Source organism: Tachypleus tridentatus, chromosome 13 (assembly GCF_004210375.1).
Source record: "Tachypleus tridentatus isolate NWPU-2018 chromosome 13, ASM421037v1, whole genome shotgun sequence".
NCBI lineage: Eukaryota > Metazoa > Arthropoda > Merostomata > Xiphosura > Limulidae > Tachypleus > Tachypleus tridentatus.
Window position 1 is genome coordinate 273,985,190 of NC_134837.1, and position 13,116 is coordinate 273,998,305.

Genomic DNA, 13,116 nt, shown 5'->3' on the forward strand with positions numbered 1-13,116 from the left:
TTAAAAACAAATGAAGAAAACATTATTACTTTACATGCTGAAAATGTATTTCTGATAGATATTCTTGTTAAGTGCTGCTTCTATATGAAAGAAAAATATTTTGTATACACCACAACCCTGAAACTCCCACCCATCTGGAACTGACTATTTCCAATGCATCTTGTATGCAAATTATCATGCAACAACACTCCATCAAAAAGAGTGCAACATACTTTCTTGATTCATGTGACTCCCTTTATTCAATCTACTGAACTATCACTTCATGTGTTGGCAGAAATTGGAAACAGCACTTTTCAGTGGAGTGGGAGAATAAGATAGATACCTATCATAAATACATTTTCAGTACAGAAAAATTAGAACTTCCAATATGGTACATTACCTCTACTCACATAAGTAGCTAGAATTCCACATTGAATGGATGGAGGGACCAGTGTGAGGGAAAAAGAGAAGCATTCTTCAAAAGGAAACTCCCCAAAAGGATATATAAGCAACAAGGACAAAGCACTTGTAACACAACTCTTCAGTAGATATATATTAAGTGTGCAAGTTCAAAAGGAAGAAGAGAAGTGTTCCCTTGGTGGGTGATATAAGTCACTGTCAAAATGAAACAGGGTTAGTCAAACTGGAGAAGAATAAAATCATGAATTAAACCATCCTGGACTTACAGACATATCCAAGTGTGAAAGGAATAAGACCTTTAGACTGGAGACCATTATCCTGAAGCTTCTTTTAAAGAAAAGCATCAGAGAAGAGAAACAATCCAGAGGAAAGAAGTAACTCCAATCTTGTGGGAGGATATGTTCAACTACCAACACATAAGGATAAGGAGGAAATGAGGAAAATTAAAAGGAAAACCAAAAGTAAAGGCTCAGATAAACAACCTCAAATACATACAAGGAGAATATGCAGGAGTAGAGCCAAAAATGGACCAGTGGAAAAAAAGAACTGACCATAAGACACCATTAGTAATGAATGGTAAACAAACAGCAGTGTCCTACCCTAGAAGCAAAGAAACCACATTTGAAAAAAATATGTTGAAAATAACAAACACCCCAATATATATGGAAGGAGTAGGAAGCATCCAATGAAAATCCATAAATGTAAGTGGAACACAAGAGGTAAAAGGTAAATATTAACTGTAGGAATGTCAGTAGGGTAAAACAAAACTAATAAACTATGAAGGGGGTTTAAAATGAATATGATTAACACATGAAAATGACAGAAAATCAGGAAAAAATCTACCTTACAGTAAGCAAGGTCAAAAAGAAAGTCTGTACAGGACAAAGGTTGCAAAAGAAACACCAAAGTTCTTCATGAAACAATGTCATGAGGAGGAGAATATACTGTGAAATGTGTAATAAAAACAACAATAAAGGTTTAGCAGTACAGGCCTAGAAGGCAATCCATGAAAACATGAAGGAAAACTGACAAAATATAGTCTTAAAATGGGTTCAATAGGAGGAAAGTGAGCAATATTGGGAGCAAATAGGGTGGACCCTGGCCCCCTGGGGCTCTCACAGACAAAATTAATAGTAAGAAGTATAAATTATAATTAAACAACATTAATAGTAAGTATAAATTATAATTAAACAAAATTAATAGTAGAATGTATAAACTATGAAGACAAAATGGAAATTATAATGTCATGAGAAGGGAATATATTGTAAAATGTGTAACAAAAAAAAAGGCTTAGCAGCTTGTATACAAAAATAAAACTTTTGCCATGTAGTTACATGTATTTAATTAACAATTTATCCATAGACCAATTCCTCTATAAGAAATCTCAATTTATTTTTAATCAGCAATAACTGGTATCAATTTTTTAAATTTGCTTTAGTTGCATGTTCCCACTTTACTTTTGCTAGTAACAACTGTGTTAAGTATACAATTATAAGCCCATAGATTTAATAGTTACCAAGTGGCTTGAGGTAACCGGTATTTTAACATCTACTTTAGTAGTCTTAGCTGTGTCCTAATTTTATTTGTAATAACTAGTATCAAATTTAACTCATATTTGAACAATATGTTGTTAATCTTATGTTTCACAGTGAACTAAATGTAGTACACACAATTCATTCTCTTACCACCCTTTTAAAGAAATCACAAATGGAATGTAAACATATTTATGAATCCCTACAAACACTAAAACAGTAATATTTTCTCTCTTTCAAAGTAAATCTTTTAAACCACAATTGAACTGCTGACCAAGTACAGTATTTCTTATAGTTTACTTATAATAAAAAATATTAGATATAATTTACTTTGTTTTGATCAAACCTTAGAATCATTAAAATACATTTTTCAATTCTGATACAAGACATTTAACACATTCTACATATAAGTAAAACATCTAAACTATGGGTTTTTGTTCTGTATTTAGTGTAGTGAATAATGACAGCAATTCTATACAAAACATAGCTTTATGACTAATGCATATTTACATATGACCACTCACTCAATGTTAACTTATTAATCACATTATATAACTCATGTACCAATTTGATTTTCTGCTAACATTAACTGTACAACATACAGTCCACTTAATAATCAACAAAGATTTAAAATCTATATGCTTATTATTTAAATAGTTAAACATTGTTACTTCAAGCTACTTTTAAGTAAGGGTTACATAATTTTAAATTTTACCACATAAAAATTGGGGCCTGTACTGCCATTACAGTTTACAGCTGGAAACAAGATAAAAAATTAATTTTCTTAATTTTGAGCTTGTTAAGAAGAAATTAGAATGTTTATAGAATGATAAGGTTCCAGAAATTAAAGACAGGATATGTGGACAACTTACTATATTTTGTTAGTTCTTGAGTAGTGGACAACAGGTACCAGAGCATTGTGAGTTAGCTATTGTCACTTCTCTTTTCAAAGAGGTGATAAAATTGTCCTAGTAATTATAGACCTATTAGTCTTACAACAGTTATGGGAAATGTTTTGGAAAGTCTGATTAAATATGATTTGAAAAGTCATTTAACAAAGTTTAGCAATTAACTGGATAGTGAACAAGGTTTCAATAAGGGATAATTTTACCTTATAGATCTTTTTATACTATTTAAAAAGGTTACTATTTATGTAGATAAGAGTGAGGGTGTATACTGGTATATCTGGATTTTCAGATAGTATCTGAGAAGATGCTACATAAAAGGCTTTAGGTGTGAGGGATAAGTTACCAAACTGGATAGAAAAGTGGCTGGATGGAAGAAAGCAGAGAGTTGTTACAAATGGAGTTCAGAGAAACTGGATTAATATTACAAGTATCTCAGGGCTCAATCTTAGGGCCACTGTTCTTTTTTATTTATATCAATGACACAGATAAAGAAATGATCATTAAATTACTTAAATTTACAAATGATATTAAGGCCATGAGTGTTCCTGGAGGTCAAGAAGTTGATGCTGATTTACAAAAGGATTTAAATAATTTAAATGAGTTGAGCAGATAAATGGCAGATGGATTTTATGTGATAAATGTAAAATTCTGCATGTGGGTTAACAAAATTTGAATTATAAGTACAATTTGGATAGGAATAACCTTAAGATTGTCATGAAATTAAAGGATCTTGGTGTAATGGTTGATTAGTCTCTTAAACCATCTAAGTGGTGTATTATTGCCAGTGGTCTGGTAGAAGGAATTGGTGTATTATTGCCAGTGGTGTGGCAGATAGAATTGTTATATTATTACCAGTGGTCTGACAGAGGGAATTAGTGTATTATTGTCAGTGGTCTGGCAGAGGAAATTAGTGTATTATTGTCAATGGTCTAGTAGATAGAATTGGTGTATTAGTGCCAGTGGTCTGGCATATAGAATTGGTGTATTATTGCCAGTGGTCTGGCAGATAAAATTGGTGTATTATTGCCAGTGGTCTGGCAGATAGAATTGGTGTATTACTGCCAGTGGTCTGGCAGATAGAATTGGTGTATTATTGCCAGTGGTCTGGCAGATAGAATTGGTGTATTATTGCCAGTGGTCTGGCAGATAGAATTGGTGTATTATTGCCAGTGGTCTAGCAGATAGAATTGGTGTATTATTGCCAGTGGTCTGGCAGATAGAATTGGTGTATTATTGCCAGTGGTCTGGCAGATAGAATTGGTGTATTATTGCCAGTGGTCTGGCAGATAGAATTGTGTATTATTGCCAGTGGTCTAGCAGATAGAATTGGTGTATTATTGCCAGTGGTCTGGCAGATAGAATTGGTGTATTATTGCCAGTGGTCTGGCAGATAGAATTGGTGTATTATTGCCAGTGGTCTGGCAGATAGAATTGGTGTATTATTGCCAGTGGTCTGGCAGATAGAATTGGTGTATTATTGCCAGTGGTCTGGTAGATAGAAGGGTGGTGTATTATTGCCAGTGGTCTAGCAGATAGAATTGGTGTATTGTGCCAGTGGTCTGGCAGATAGAATTGGTGTATTATTGCCAGTGGTCTGGCAGATAGAATTGGTGTATTATTGCCAGTGGTCTGGCAGATAGAATTGGTGTATTATTGCCAGTGGTCTGGCAGATAGAATTGGTGTATTATTGCCAGTGGTCTAGCAGATAGAATTGGTGTATTATTGCCAGTGGTCTGGCAGATAGAATTGGTGTATTATTGCCAGTGGTCTAGCAGATAGAATTGGTGTATTATTGTCAGTGGTCTAGCAGATAGAATTGGTGTATTATTGCTAGTGGTCTGGCAGAGAGAAGGTGAATACTGGCAGTGTATTGTCAGTGGTCTGGTAGACAGAATCGGTGTATTATTGCCAGTGGTCTGGCAGAGGGAATCGGTGTATTAGTGCCACTGGTCAGGCAGAGGGAATCGGTGTATTATTGCCACTGGTCAGGCAGATAGAATCGGTGTATTATTGCTAGTGATCTGGTAGATAGAATTGGTGTATTATTGTCAGTGGTCTGGCAGATAGAATTGGTGTATTATTGTCAGTGGTCTGGCAGATAGAATTGGTGTATTATTGCTAGTGGTCTGGCAGATAGAATTGGTGTATTATTGCTAGTGGTCTGGCAGATAGAATTGGTGTATCATTGCCGGTGGTCTGGCAGATAGAATTGGTGTATTATTGCCAGTGGTCTGGCAGAGGAATTGTGTAATGTGCCACTGGTCTGGCAGATAGAATTGGTGTATTATTGTCAGTGGTCTGTAGTAGGGTAGTTGTAGAATTGGTGTATTATTGCCAGTGGTCTGGCAGATAGAATTGGTGTATTATTGCCAGTGGTCTGGCAGATAGAATGGTGTATTATTGCCAGTGGTCCAGATAGAATGGTGCATTGATAGAAGCAGAATAGGAATGGTGTATTATTGCCAGTGGTCTAGCAGATAGAATTGGTGTATTATTGCCAGTGGTATGGTAGATAGAATTGGTGTATTATTGCCAGTGGTCTAGCAGATAGAATTGGTGTATTATTATGATGCCAGTGGAGATCTGTGTTGGTGATGGTTGCCAGTGATCTAGCAGATAGAATTGGTGTATTATTGACAGTGGTCTGGCAGATAGGTGGTGTATTATTGTCAGTGGTCTATCAGATAGAATTGGTGTATTATTGTCAGTGGTCTAGCAGATAGAATTGGTGTCATTGTGGTCTGGCAGATAGAATTGGTGTATTATTGCCAGTGGTCTAGCAGATAGAATTGGTGTATTATTGCCAGTGGTCTGGCAGATAGGATTGGTGTAGTATTGCCAGTGGTCTAGCAGATAGTAATTTGTATTATTGCCAGTGGTCTGGCAGATAGAGATTGGTGTATTATTGCCAGTGGTCTGGCAGATAGAATGGTTGTATTATTGCCAGTGGTCTGGCAGATAGAATTGGTGTATTATTGCCAGTGGTCTGGCAGATAGAATTGGTGTATTATTGCCAGTGGTCACAGCAGATAGAAGTGGTGTATTGCCAGTGGTGCAGCAGATAGAATTGGTGTATTATTGCCAGTGGTCTGGCAGATAATGGGTGTATTATTGCCAGTGGTCTGGTAGATAAGAATGGTGTATTGTATTGCCAGTGGTCTAGCAGATAGAATTGGTGTATTATTGCCAGTGGTCTGGCAGATAGAATTGGTGTATTATTGCCAGTGGTCTAGCAGATAGAGGTGGTGTATTATTGCCAGTGGTCTGGTAGATAGAGGTGGTGTATTATTGCCAGTGGTCTGGTAGATTGCCATTGCCAGTGGTCTGGCAGATAGGGAGTGGTGTATTATTGCCAGTGGTCTAGCAGATAGAATTGGTGTATTATTGCCAGTGGTCTGGCAGATAGAATTGGTGTATTATTGCCAGTGGTCTAGCAGATAGAATTGGTGTATTATTGTCAGTGGTCTAGCAGATAGAATTGGTGTATTATTGCTAGTGGTCTGGCAGAGGGAATTAGTGTATTATTGTCAATAATCTGGTAGACAGAATCGGTGTATTATTGCCAGTGGTCTGGCAGAGGGAATCGGTGTATTATTGCCACTGGTCAGGCAGATAGAATCGGTGTATTATTGCTAGTGATCTGGTAGATAGAATTGGTTGTATTATTGTCAGTGGTCTGGCAGATAGAAAGTGTATTATTGTCAGTGGTCTGGCAGATAGAATTGGTGTATTATTGCTAGTGGTCTGGCAGATAGAATTGGTGTATTATTGCTAGTGGTCTGGCAGATAGAATTGGTGTATCATTGCCGGTGGTCTGGCAGATAGAATTGGTGTATTATTGCTAGTGGTCTGGCAGAGGGAATTGGTGTATTATTGCCACTGGTCTGGTAGATAGAATTGGTGTATTATTGTCAGTGGTCTGGTAGATAGAATTGATTGTGTATTGCCAGTGGTCTGGCAGATAGAATTGGTGTATTATTGCCAGTGGTCCCTAGCAGATAGAATTGGTGTATTATTGCCAGTGGTCTGGCAGATAGAATTAGTGTATTATTGCCAGTGGTCTAGCAGATAGAATTGGTGTAATTGCCAGTGGTCTAGCAGATAGAATTGGTGTATTGTGCCAGTGGTATGGTAGATAGAATTGGTGTATTATTGCCAGTGGTCTAGCAGATAGAATTGGTGTATTATTGCCAGTGGTCTGGCAGATAGAATTGGTGTGTATTTTGCCAGTGATCTAGCAGATAGAATTGGTGTATTATTGACAGTGGTCTGGCAGATAGAAGGTGGTATTATTGTCCAGTGGTCTATCAGATAGAATTGGTGTATTATTGTCAGTGGTCTAGCAGATAGAATTGGTGTATCATTGCCAGTGGTCTGGCAGATAGAATTGGTGTATTATTGCCAGTGGTCTAGCAGACAGAATTGGTGTATTGTTACTAGTGGTCTAGCAGATAGAATTGGTGTATTATTGTCAGTGGTCTGGTAGATAGAATTGGTGTATTATTGCTAGTGGTCTCGCAGATAGAATTGGTGTATTATTGCTAGTGGTCTAAGCAGAATAGAATTGGTGTATTATTGTCAGTGGTCTGGCAGAGGAATTGAATGTGTATTGTTGGTTGTCTGGCAGATAGAAGTGGTGTATTGTGTCAGTGGTCTGACAGAGGGAATTGGTGTATTATTGCCACTGGTCTGGCAGATATAATTGGTGTATTATTGCCTGTGGTCTGGCAGATAGAATTGGTGTGTTATTCCCAGTGGTCTGGCAGATAGAATTGGTGTATTAGTGCCAGTGGTCTAGCAGATAGAATTGGTGTATTATTGCCAGTGGTCTAGCAGATAGAAGTGGTGTATTATTACCCAGTGGTCTAGCAGATAAATTGGTGTATTATTGCCAGTGGTCGGTAGATAGGAATTGGTGTATTATTGCCAGTGGTCTGGCAGATAGAATTGGTGTATTATTGTCTGTGGGGTCTGGCAGATAGAATTGGTGTATTATTGTCAGTGGTCTGGCAGATAGAATTGGTGTATTATTGCTAGTGTTCACAGCAGATAAAATAATTATGTGCCAGTGGTCTGGCAGATAAGTGGTGCCATTATTGCCAGTGGTCTGGTAGATAGAAGTGGTGTATTATTGCCAGTGGTCTAGCAGATAGAATTGGTGTGTATTGCCAGTAGTCTAGCAGATAGGATTGGTGTATTATTGCCAGTGGTCTGGCAGATAGAATGGTGAAACGTATTGCCAGTGGTCTGGCAGATATGAAGTGAATGGTATTGCCAGTGGTCCTAGCAGATAGAATTGAATGTATTATTTGCCAGTGGTCTAGCGAATAGGAGTGGTGTATGTATGCCAGTGGTCTAGCAGATAGAATTGGTGTATTATTGCCAGTGGTCTGGCAGATAGAATGATGTATTATTGCCAGTGGTCTGGTAGGTAGAATTGGTGTATTATTGCCAGTGGTCTGGTAGATAAATGGTGTATTATTGCCAGGGGTATGGTAGATAGAATTGATTGTACTGCCAGTGGTCTGCAGATAGAAGTGATGATGTATTATTACCAGTGGTCTGGCAGATAAGAATTGGTGTATGTGCCAGTGGTCGCAGATAAAAATTGGTGTATTATTGCCAGTGATCTGGTAGATAGAATTGATTGTATTATTGCCAGTGGTCTAGCAGATAGGAATTGGTGTATTATTGCCAGTGGTCTAGCAGATAGAATTGAATTATTGTATTGTGCCAGTGGTCATGAGATAGAATGGTTGTATTATTGCCAGTGGTCTAGCAGATAGAATTGGTATATATTGCCAGTGGTCTAGCAGAATAAATTGGTGTATTATGCCAGTGGTCTAACAGATAGAATTGGTGTATTGTGTGCCAGTGGTCTGGCAGATAGAATGATGTATTGTATTGTCAGTGGTCTGGTAGATAGAATTGGTGTGTATTTACCAGTGGTCACTGGTAGATAGAATTGGTGTATTTGCCAGTGGTGCTGGTAGATAAGAATTGGTGTATTATTGCCATGAGTGGTATGGTAGATAGAATTGGATTGGTGTATTGCCAGTGGTCTAGCAGATAATAGAATGGTGTGTTGCCATTGGTGCAGCAGATAGAATTAATGATTCTTGCCAGTGATCTAACAGATAGGGGTATTATTGACAGTGGTCTGGCAGATAGAATTTTAGGTTGTATCTACAGAAATATTGAACAGAAGTCTAAACATGTTATAATTTCATTCTACAAGCCACTGGTTAGGCCAAATTTGGAGTGTGTGTGATCAGTCTTAGGCTTCTTACCTTAGGAGGAAGGACATTGAATTGTTGAATAGAGGTTCAGAGGATGATCACTGCTGAAATGGCACCTGGGATGGAGGGATTGTCACATGGAGACTATGAAATCTCTCAAATTGGTTTCCCATGAAACAAAAGCAAACATTAGAGAGGGTTTGAATGAGATATTTAAATTATAAATGGAACTGATAGGTGTTGATACATCTTTTTATTTTCATACCAACAGCATGAACAACAGAACTAGGGACATAAATATAAATTTTGGCTGGGCAGGAGTCATCTTTAGCTAAGACAATTTGCCTTCAGATGTTATGGAGACAATAAATTTAAGTGATTTTAAGAAAAGTTGATACATTTATAAATTATAAAAGCTGGCTTTTGGGTTTTAAAAAAAATATTTATCAAGCCAAGCTGGACCATCAGGTCCTATGTTGTCCCAAAATATCATGTTATGCTAGAGTAATAAACTACCAATACTAAAACAGTAGTAATATGGTCTTCTGAAAGTCTAACTGCTACATATATTGTGTTATTACTATAATTATACATACTACTACTACAACTACAGGTTCGGAAAGTCACTGTGAACTTGCATATTTAATAACAGACTAAACTGCACAGTGACTTTCCGAACACTCTGTACAACTAGTACTAATGCCCACTACTGGTAATACAAATAGAAATGACAAAATTACAAATATCGTTAATAAGTATTACCACGATTGTTAGTAACCAAAATATCATGAAAAATACATTTATAATTTAATATAAACGAAAATGAAGTCTTTAGAAATAATTAATTTCATAAATTGTAATAGCAATTCAAATGATTATTAATTAAATATTAAATTACTTTACCATTCTCAACTTTGCATGAACTTTTCTGTTGGCGTACGTCTTAACCCTACTCAAATTAATCACAGAGGGCGAAAAGTACAATACTTCGCATAACACATTCAATTTATAATTTTTAAATATAAAACTGAACGATGAATCAGAGACGCTACAGCCACTACAAGAATGAGCTCCAAATTTTAGAGTTATAAGCTCTCAAGCTTTACTGACGATCAAGTGGGTGGGATATTAGTAAATAGCTTGGTTTCTACAAACTGTTTTAACATTCGTTACATCAAGTTTTTGCTGAAATACGATATTTTCTTAAATATTGACATATAAATTTACATAGATTAAAAATAAATATTAAAACTTCCTGCAACGTTAAGATTATTACGACATACAACAATAAAACATGTTTCATAATATCTGAACTAAGTGATAGTTTTCGAAATCTAAAGAGAAATGATAATTATTTTTAAAATTAAATTGCTTCATAGTAAAACTATTCATTACGTACATATCTCATTTTCTGATATACTGCTGTTATAAGCTATATTTTCAATGTTTTATTTTGGTTATTAGCTAGAGAAAAATGTTATTATGATAATGGCGCTAGATTTATACAAGTAGTCTTAAAACATATATAGAATATTCGTCTGTGTTAAAGACTAAGAGACTACAGAAATATACACGTAGAAACACGGATATAAGTGTAAGAGAAAGAAAAATATTGCTAAATAAAAAGTTGGAAAGTCTTTTAACAGCTTTAATCTTTTCGTAATTTGTGTCTATTCTCTCAGAAGTAAGTTTAAGTCCTTAATACGATATTTCTGGTTGACAAAATTCACGTTTAAAACTTTTGGCAGTAAGAGTAGGTGTATGAAGGTTGTAGAAATCCACTTCAGGTCTTTCAGGCGCTGTGGGTGTAAATATTATAATAGCATCAATACAAGCCTTGGAACATGTAGATGTCCCTATTAAATTCCTGTCCATAAGTTTTGAAAGGTAGCAGGTGCATTATTTTCAGACGTAAAGGTGTTATTTTAAATGGATAAAGTTCATTTTCATTTACTAAAGACAGTTTTATGTCGATCCTCCATTCTGCGTGTGTTTGCCAATATCCATAAGTCAGTTTTTCATCCTTGGAGTCACGCCTAACAGATGTCAGAGTTAATACAAGAACACTTCCGAAGAAGTTTAAGGTAGCTTTTTCTATGAATAAAGTATAATTCAATTAGACAAAATACGGCCAAGTATTTATCAGCAAGAGGACATTGCTATTTGTTACCGATAGTTTGTTTCGAAGAATTATAGTAATCGACAGTCATTTTATTTGCAAGACGTTGTTGTTGTTGTTTTGGAATTTCTGCACAAAGCTACTCGAGGGCTATCTGTGCTAGCCGTCCCTAATTTAGCAGTGTAAGACTAGAGGGAAGGCAGCTAGTCATCACCACCCACCGCCAACTCTTGGGCTACTCTTTTACCAACGAATAGTGGGATTGACCGTGACATTATAACGCCCCCACGGCTGGGAGGGCGAGCATGTTTGGCACGACTCAAGTGCGAACCCGCGACCCCTCAGATTACGAAGGCGCGCCTTAACGCGCTAGGCCATGCCAGGCCCGCATTTGCAAGACACACTGTTACGTTTATTACAAGATGGTTCATTTCTTCTGATTTTCTCATGAAAATTTTCATTTCATTTTGAACAATTGAACTCATTAAAAATAAAATAAAAAAAAGGGGAATATGGATCATCAAAATAATTACAGAAGCATATTGAATCATAATGCAAGGATTACCTTTTCAAGTCTATAACTAGGGTTTCTAAAACCTAGTAAACAAATAAGGCTGGAAATAGTATACATTATTTTCTCAAACTACAAATCCTAATTTAACTCCATTAACATTGATAAGTACTGTCGAATTGAAGTGAAAAAAGTTAGTTAATTAAAAAATAACTGAAACATTGGCTTTGAGCCTTATTGTTTGTATACTGTGCCAATAATACAAAATCTGCATGCGTAGTCACCTCCAAAATCAAGTATACAACTTATATTCCACATTATAGCTAGTATCCAGATGACCTTTTAATTTATGCAGCGCTTTTAGTTTCATTTTGTTTGGTTTGTTTTTATTTATTTAAATGTTATTTATTACGTCTTTGGATTGGCTAGTTTTAACGGATTCCTTTATTTTCATTTTACTTCGCATATAACTATTTAAATATATATATAAATACTAGCCAAAATGGATTGGATGCACATGCATGTATGAAGTTCATGCAGTTACAAAATACATACACCATTATAGTATAGTTCAGAAGCACAAAATTTTAGTGTTACAAACTTATCACGCAGTTGTAGGGTATATAGTATTTATGTATATTTCACAAGTATATACTATGAGCATCGTAGACAAATTATGTATATCATTAGCCTTAACTATTTCAAATAGGGACAGTATTACTATCATACAAATTTATGCTCATAATTAACATATACACAAAGAAACAATATTGTTAAAAATTCTTAACTTAAAAAAAGGTTAAACAGAGATCGTCAAAAATAGTAACAACTATATATGTTGCGTAAAGTGAAAACGTGACCACAAAAAAGGAAGACAAGCAAGTTTAAGGTATGACCCGTAGGGTTATTAATATTTGTTCTCTATTTGATTTTTCTGAATATTAAACTATTTAGAAATAATAAATCAAATGTGGATTTGAAGTTTGATGGAAATAATATGTACGCTATGTCTCAAGCTTTTAACCTTATTTCCTTACGTCATTTCCTTAACCTAAATTATAATGTCAAGCAGAGGAAGCTAGTCCCTAGACGTAGTTTTGTATTAAAATTATAATGTCAGAGAAGCTAGTCCCTAAATGTTTTGTGGCTAAAATTATAATGTCAGAAAAGCTAAACTCTGGGAGACGTTTGTAATAAATTGCTAAAATGTCGTCAGAAAAGCTAGTCCTTAGACGTTTTGTAATAAAAATTATAATGTCAGAAAAGCTAGTCCCTAGACGTTTTGTGGCTAAAAAATTATAAATGTCAGAGCAGTTGGGTCCCTAGATGTCTTTGTACAAAATTATGTCGTGAAAGCTAGTCCATAGATGTTTTTATTAAAATTATAATGTCAGAGAAGCTAGTCCC

General features: G+C 35.7%; 1 protein-coding gene and 1 pseudogene across 5 annotated transcripts in view; one reads left to right on the forward strand and one right to left on the reverse strand.

The window, feature by feature from the left end:
* LOC143240180 (organic solute transporter subunit alpha-like) overlaps positions 1-10,345 on the reverse strand; it is a 68,309-nt gene extending 57,964 nt beyond the window's left edge. Inside the window, exon 1 of one of the 4 annotated variants that reach the window (XM_076482231.1) lies at positions 9,983-10,344. The gene's annotated coding sequence lies outside the window, so the exon portion shown is untranslated. Of the gene's footprint in view, positions 1-9,982 lie in introns of all 4 variants that reach the window. The other 3 variants (XM_076482230.1, XM_076482233.1, XM_076482234.1) reach the window with 3 other exon arrangements.
* LOC143236584 (uncharacterized) overlaps positions 1-13,116 on the forward strand; it is a 41,653-nt pseudogene that overhangs the window by 2,737 nt on the left and 25,800 nt on the right. The gene's annotated exons all lie outside the window — the stretch shown is intronic.